The sequence below is a fragment of the Onychomys torridus genome, chromosome 2 (assembly GCF_903995425.1).
Source record: "Onychomys torridus chromosome 2, mOncTor1.1, whole genome shotgun sequence".
NCBI classification, from domain to species: domain Eukaryota; kingdom Metazoa; phylum Chordata; class Mammalia; order Rodentia; family Cricetidae; genus Onychomys; species Onychomys torridus.
In genome coordinates, this window is record NC_050444.1 from 136,369,356 (window position 1) to 136,375,680 (window position 6,325).

The window sequence follows — 6,325 nt, forward strand, 5'->3', positions numbered from 1 at the left end:
TTCCCTGTCTGTGGTGCGGAAAAGCATTGCACTCACGGAGGCTGAGCGTAGCAGGTCAGGCTTTGAGCGCCTGGGCATGCCCGCCCTAGCTCGGTTCTGTGGCTAGGGCTGGGAAGGTGGAGAAAACCTTCCACTCCCGCGCCCCACTTCCTGTTTGCTCTATGCGCTTTGTGACCATAGATGGTCAGGTCTGTGGCCGCGTGAAAGCTTCCGCCCCGAGGCTTTGGAGTCCTTCCTCCCATCCAGCAGGGTGTGGTCCCTGAGAATGAAATGAGCAGAATTAGAAGAGACCCTGTCCCACTCCTCAAAAATCGTGCTTTTGAGGCGTCCTCGCCCCAGGCTACATATACTCAGGTACCTGCTAATGAGTCCACGCGCGTCTGAGAACTATAACTGCAGCCTGCAGGGCAGTCTTAGACGGGAGATCACGTCTTTGTTTCCTCTGGACTTAACACTTTCCAACCGGTCATTATCCTCCCACAAAGATTTATTTCTAGAAAAAAATTGGCGAGTGCTGTGCCATGGTTCTTACCCCTGAGACGGAATGACTGACAGTTCCGTGTTCAAGTTGAATGCAGGTGTTATATGCCAGAGTCAATCACTCAATAAATACAGTTCTTGTAATAATAGCTACCACTTACTGCGCGCTGACTACATGCCAGGCTTGTGCTCAGCGCTCAAACCATTTTCATTTCATCCTAAATAGCAATTCTCTGCGGTAGGTACCATTACATTCCCGGAGCTTCCAATGAGGAAGCTGAATGACTTGCCAAGGTCACAAAGTAGATGTTGCAACTTCGAACGGAACACACATCTGACTCTTAAAACCCATGAGTTTAATTAAGGCCGGTGATAGATCAACCTGGAATCATTTGAGACATGGGGTGCCTCTGATTCTAGATGCACGTTGGTTCCATTCCTGTCTTGAGCCCGTTACTAGGGGTCCGACTTGGGACAAGTTGCTTTGGACAACTTACTGGCCTCTCCTACTTCTATGATCCTACTATGTTTAAAAGAGAAATGGCAACATAACAAACTGACCAAAATTGTATATTTAAAATATGTGGCCGGGCAGTGGTGGCGCACGCCTTTAATCCCAGCACTCAGGAGGCAGAGGCAGGCGGATCTCTGTGAGTTCGAAGCCAGCCTGGTCTACAGAGCGAGTTCCAGGAAAGGCGCAAAGCTACACAGAGAAACCCTGTCTTGGGGGGAAAAAAAAAAAGTGGATTTGGGAGGCAGGTGTAATGACTTTCACCTTTAGCTCCAGCACTAGGGAGGCAGAGGCAGGTAGATCTTTGTGAGTGAAAGGCCAGCCTGATCTTCATAGTGAGTTCCAGACCAGCAAGGGATACACAGTGAGACCCTGCCTCAAACAAGCAAATACATTTGGGCTGGGAAAATGACTCAGTGGGGTGAAGACACCTGCTGTGATGGCTGAAAACTTGAGTTGAATCCCCCAAGACCCACATGATGGAAGGAGAGAAGACCCCAGCAAGTCACCCAGGGCCCATGTGCTCTCAGTCCCCACACACAAACAAACACAATTTTTGTTTTGTTTTGTTTTGTTTGAGACAACGTCTCATAGCCTTGGCTGGCCTGGAACTTATAATGTAGACCAGACTGGCCTCCAATTCACAGAGATCTGCCTGCCTTTGCCTCCTGAGTGCTGGAATGTACTGGTCAATAAATATTTTTTTTATTTAAAACTATATATGTGCATTTAAATTTGTTTTTGTTTTCAGGCTGGCCTCGAACTCACAGAGATCTGGCTGCATCTGCCTCTTGTGTGCTGGAATTAAAGGCATGCTGCAGCACCACCTAGTCAAAAATACTGTCTCAGCATCAAAAGGTGAGAGGTGTGGTGCACACCTATGATCTCAGCTCTTGGGAGGCTGAGGTAAGAGGATTCTGAGTTTGAGGCTAGCCTGGGCTACACAGCAAGAACTTGTCTGAAAAAAAAGTTAAAAGGTTAAATTTAAATGTGTATGAAGAGCCAACACCCCCTCCCCCCTAATCTTATTTCACCCTCCTACACCCCTTTCTTGAATAGGGACGAGAAATGTCATACAGATCATACATACATCCAAAAGCAATAGGAGAAAGAGGGATAAAAAGGGATGAAAGGGAGCAGGTGAGATGGTTCATGGGTTAAAAGTGCTTATGTACATCTGAAGATCCCTGTAACCCACACAAAGGTAGAAGCAGAGAAACCAACTCCCGAAGTTTTCTCTGACCTCCACATACTTGAAATGGCATGTATTATAATACATACATAAATGAAAGACCTTTTCCTTACCTATAAAACTGGAATGATAATTCATGAGGTCACAATGACAATGACCTTTTTGAAGTCATTTTGTAAAATGATTATAGAAAATGAACACACAGCTTACAACCCACACCCTAAGGAACTACTTGTTTTGAATGCAACTCCAGTCACAGAATACAAACATTACCTGTTGTGTATTTGTCTATATATTGAAGGAAATGTATTCAGCTCTTCCTGTGTACCAAGCACTATGTTACTTTCTTCAAGTTCCACAACTGTGATAGAACAGCATGCTGTGGTATGTCTTTCTGTACCCTATGAATATGTGTTACTCTGATTAGTAGATAAATAAAGCCATTTGGCCTATTACAGGGCAGGATGGAGCCAGGCAGGAAAATCCAAGGGAGATAGTGAAAGGAGAAAGAAGAAGCAGGAGAGACGCCATCCCACTGTCCAGGGAGCAGTGTGTAATGTCACACAGGTAAAGCCATGGAACACGTGGCAACATATAGATTACTAGAAATGCGCTGAGTTTAGTTATAAGAGCTAGCTAGCAAGAAGCTTGAGCCATAGGCCATGGCCATACAGTTCGTAATTAATATAAGACTCTGTGTGTTTATTTGGGTCTGAGTGGCTGTGAGACCAGGCAGTATACAGGGAAACTTCCAGCTACAAAAGTGGCTTTCAGGTTTCTTTGTTCCCACTGATACTGTTCCACAATGTCTCATCTACAATTGGCTCACTTTTAGCACATTTTCAGTAAGTGCCTTGGATTCAGAATACTCATTCCTGGGCTAAGATGGATGGGTAAAACAGTGGAGATGGGGATTTGGTCAGGACGAGGTGAGTAGTTCCTATAGAAGAAGACCTTGACATAAGGCTGGACGAAGAAGCTAAACCAATCCTTCAAGAGGAGAGCTAGGCCTGCTGCAGTCAGATGCTCTACCCCTGGGCTGTGCCCCCTTCACCCCACACACAGGCGAGGTGGACCTTACTGGATGAGCTATTAGACTGCATTTTAAAATGTGCTATAGAGCATGGACTTGAGTGGGCAGGACAAAGAAACAGGGAGACCTATTAGAAGACAGAAAGAGGGCTGGCACATGACTTAGTGAGTAAAAGTACTTGCTACGGAAGCCTGATGACCTGAGTTCTATTCCTGGAAACTACTTAAGAGTGGAAGGAGAGAACAAACTCCACAAAATTGTTCTCCGGCCTCCACATGGTCTGTGGCATGCATATGCACATATGTCACACACACAAATAATAATAATAATTTGATAATTTATGTTCTTTCAAAGAGGACAGGCACTGGAGAGATGGTTCAGCAGTTACGAGTGTATACTGCTCTTGTGGAGGACCCAAATTTGGTTCCTAGCACCCACATCTGATGGGTCACAACTGCCTGTAACTCCAGCTCCAGGGGTATCTGACATCTCTGGCCTCCATGAACGCATGCTCTCATATGCACATACCCACACAGAGGTATACATACATACATATAATTTTTACAATTATAAATAAATCTTTTGTGAAGAGAAAGAGGATCTGAATTAAAGTTGCAGTATATAGTCCAAGATAAGAGACACCATTCCTTGTTAAGTTGACATAAAACTATCCACACAATAAAAAAAATAAAAAGACACAATTCTTAAGAAAGGAATACTGATTGTGAGATAGAAGTAGGACAAATGAATATGATCCTTTAGAGTATATTTGGTCCCCGGGACTGCCACTGGGATGCTTGTGTGCCTCTAAAACTCATAAAAACTATCTCAATCAATAGCAAGTGATAGGGCTTTTAGGATACGATTAGGCCATGGGGACTCTGCCCTTTCCCCCCCACACCCCTGGCTTTTCGAGACAGGGTTTCTCTGTAGCTTTGGAGCCTGTCCTAGACTAGCTCTGTAGCCCAGGCTGGCCTCGAACTCACAGAGATCCACCTGCCTCTGCCTCCCAAGTGCTGGGATTACAGGCGTGCACCACCACCGCCTGGTGCACTAATGTCTTTAAAAGACTTGAATGACACTTTGCCCTCCTACCTTCTACCCTGTAAAAAACTTGGCAATAAGAAACCATCTTAGAAGCCCAGAAGGGGACTTTATCAGACAGCTTGAGGACTTCTCCTGACCTGTTAGAAATAAATTTATATGGTTTATAAATTATCCAGTCTCGGGCAGTTTACTATAGTAACTGGAAGGGCTGATAGCACGTGTATATTTTCACTTAACATTGCATTTCTTCCTCAGTGAGCACTATAATCATAATTGTTGGGGGGGGGTTGTTTGTTTGTTTATTTTGAGACAGAGTCTCACTATGTAGCACTGCCTAGCCTGAAAATCACTATTTAGACCAGGCTGGCCTCAAACTCACAGAGATCCACCCGCTGCTGTCGCCCAAATGCTGGGCACAATTATCTTTGAATGTCTTTCTCCCCATTAGTTTCTTTTTCCCTGCAATTCCGTGTGTGGCTGGCACAGAATTGATAGTAAATATTTACAGGGGGAAAAAAAAAACTGACTAAATGAAAAGGGTAGGAGACTTGGGGGGTGAAGGGAAGTGAGAGCAGGACAGGATTTGGATTTGTAGGCTTTTGAGTTTCAGGCCTTAACCTCCAGCCTGGGAAGAAAAAGAGAGGAATTGCAACACTCTTTGCATATGCTATTACCTCTTTTTGTTTTTTGGTGGGGTAGGGGGCTGGGTTTCAGCACATTCTAGAGCTGCAGAATTGCTTTGTCTGGGGAAGGGGGGGGCAGGGGCGGGGTACCCAAGTCTCCTCCTTATCTCCCAGGGTTTCAGACACAGAATCCTGACAGTTCATCTGGAGCACTTCCCAGCCTGGCTCACAGGACAGCATGGATCCCTGCAGCCTGGCTCAGAGGACTGTGTGCATCTGTGTAGTCTGGCTCGATGCCTGCGTGCATTCGGGCAGATCCTGTATCCTCTGCCAGGAGGGCCTGCTGGCAGACAACAGACTTGGGGACACTGTGGTCTTTCTTCCCTTCCTAAGGCAGGGGCCCCAGGCTGCAGCTTGAGAAAGGGTCCCAGGCCACACTTAGGAGTTGCCAAAAGAAAGAGCAAGGATGAAATGTGGTGGTTAAAATCTGACTTCGGGGTCACGCTGACCTGAAAATGAATCCCAAATCTGCCACTTACTGTGTGATCTCGGAGTTATCCTCACTTAACCTCCAAGAAGGAAATGTATACCCAACTGAAACACTTGATACAGATTAAGAAAGAAAATTCGTACAGTTTATAAAAAACAGTGGATTCTTAGGAACCAATGAATGTTAACAGTTAGTACTCAGAACAAAGAACCCATTGTCTGTACCCCTGGTAAAGGGCACCAGAGAGCAAAATAGGATCTAAAGTGTCAACACACTGGCTGGTGCCACCAGAACTGCCACTGCTATCTCACTAGAAAGAGTCTCTACAGTCCCTGCTGACTTGTGTGGCGATCTTTTGATTCAGAGTCAGGGGCTGTGTTCTTGGCTGCAAGTGAAGCTAAAGTAAACCAGTTAGGAGTCTGAAATGCCTTTGCCTACAAATAGCAGAGAACCTGGCTACAAGGACATTTTAAAAAATGTTTCAATGGCTCAATATCAAAGCCAGTGTCTTCTGACCCCTCCCCCTTGTCACTTATTGTGGAGACAGGGTCTCGCTCAGAATGTAGCCTTAGCTGACCTGGAATTCATCCACCTGCCTCTGCCTCCTGAGTAGTGGGATGAAAGGCATGTGTCCCCACTGACTCCTATATTAGCCTTTCAGTTGCAAGTAAGCTGCTGCAGCCAAGCTGTCTCATCATATTTAAGGAAAGAGGAAAGGGAAGAGGCAGTGTCTGAAATTGGAAAGCTGAAGTTTTCTCAAGAACCCACAAAGCATACCCTGTTTCCGGTCTCATAGCCAGATCTCTCAGTGAACTGAGTTCAGCTTCCCTGTCTCTTAGAGGGACCTTTCTGAGTTTCATTTTACAATATTTCCAAGGGTCCCCAGAGGTCCTGAGCTCACTTGCCCATAGCTACAACCATCCATTCACTCACTGTCTTAGTCAGGGTT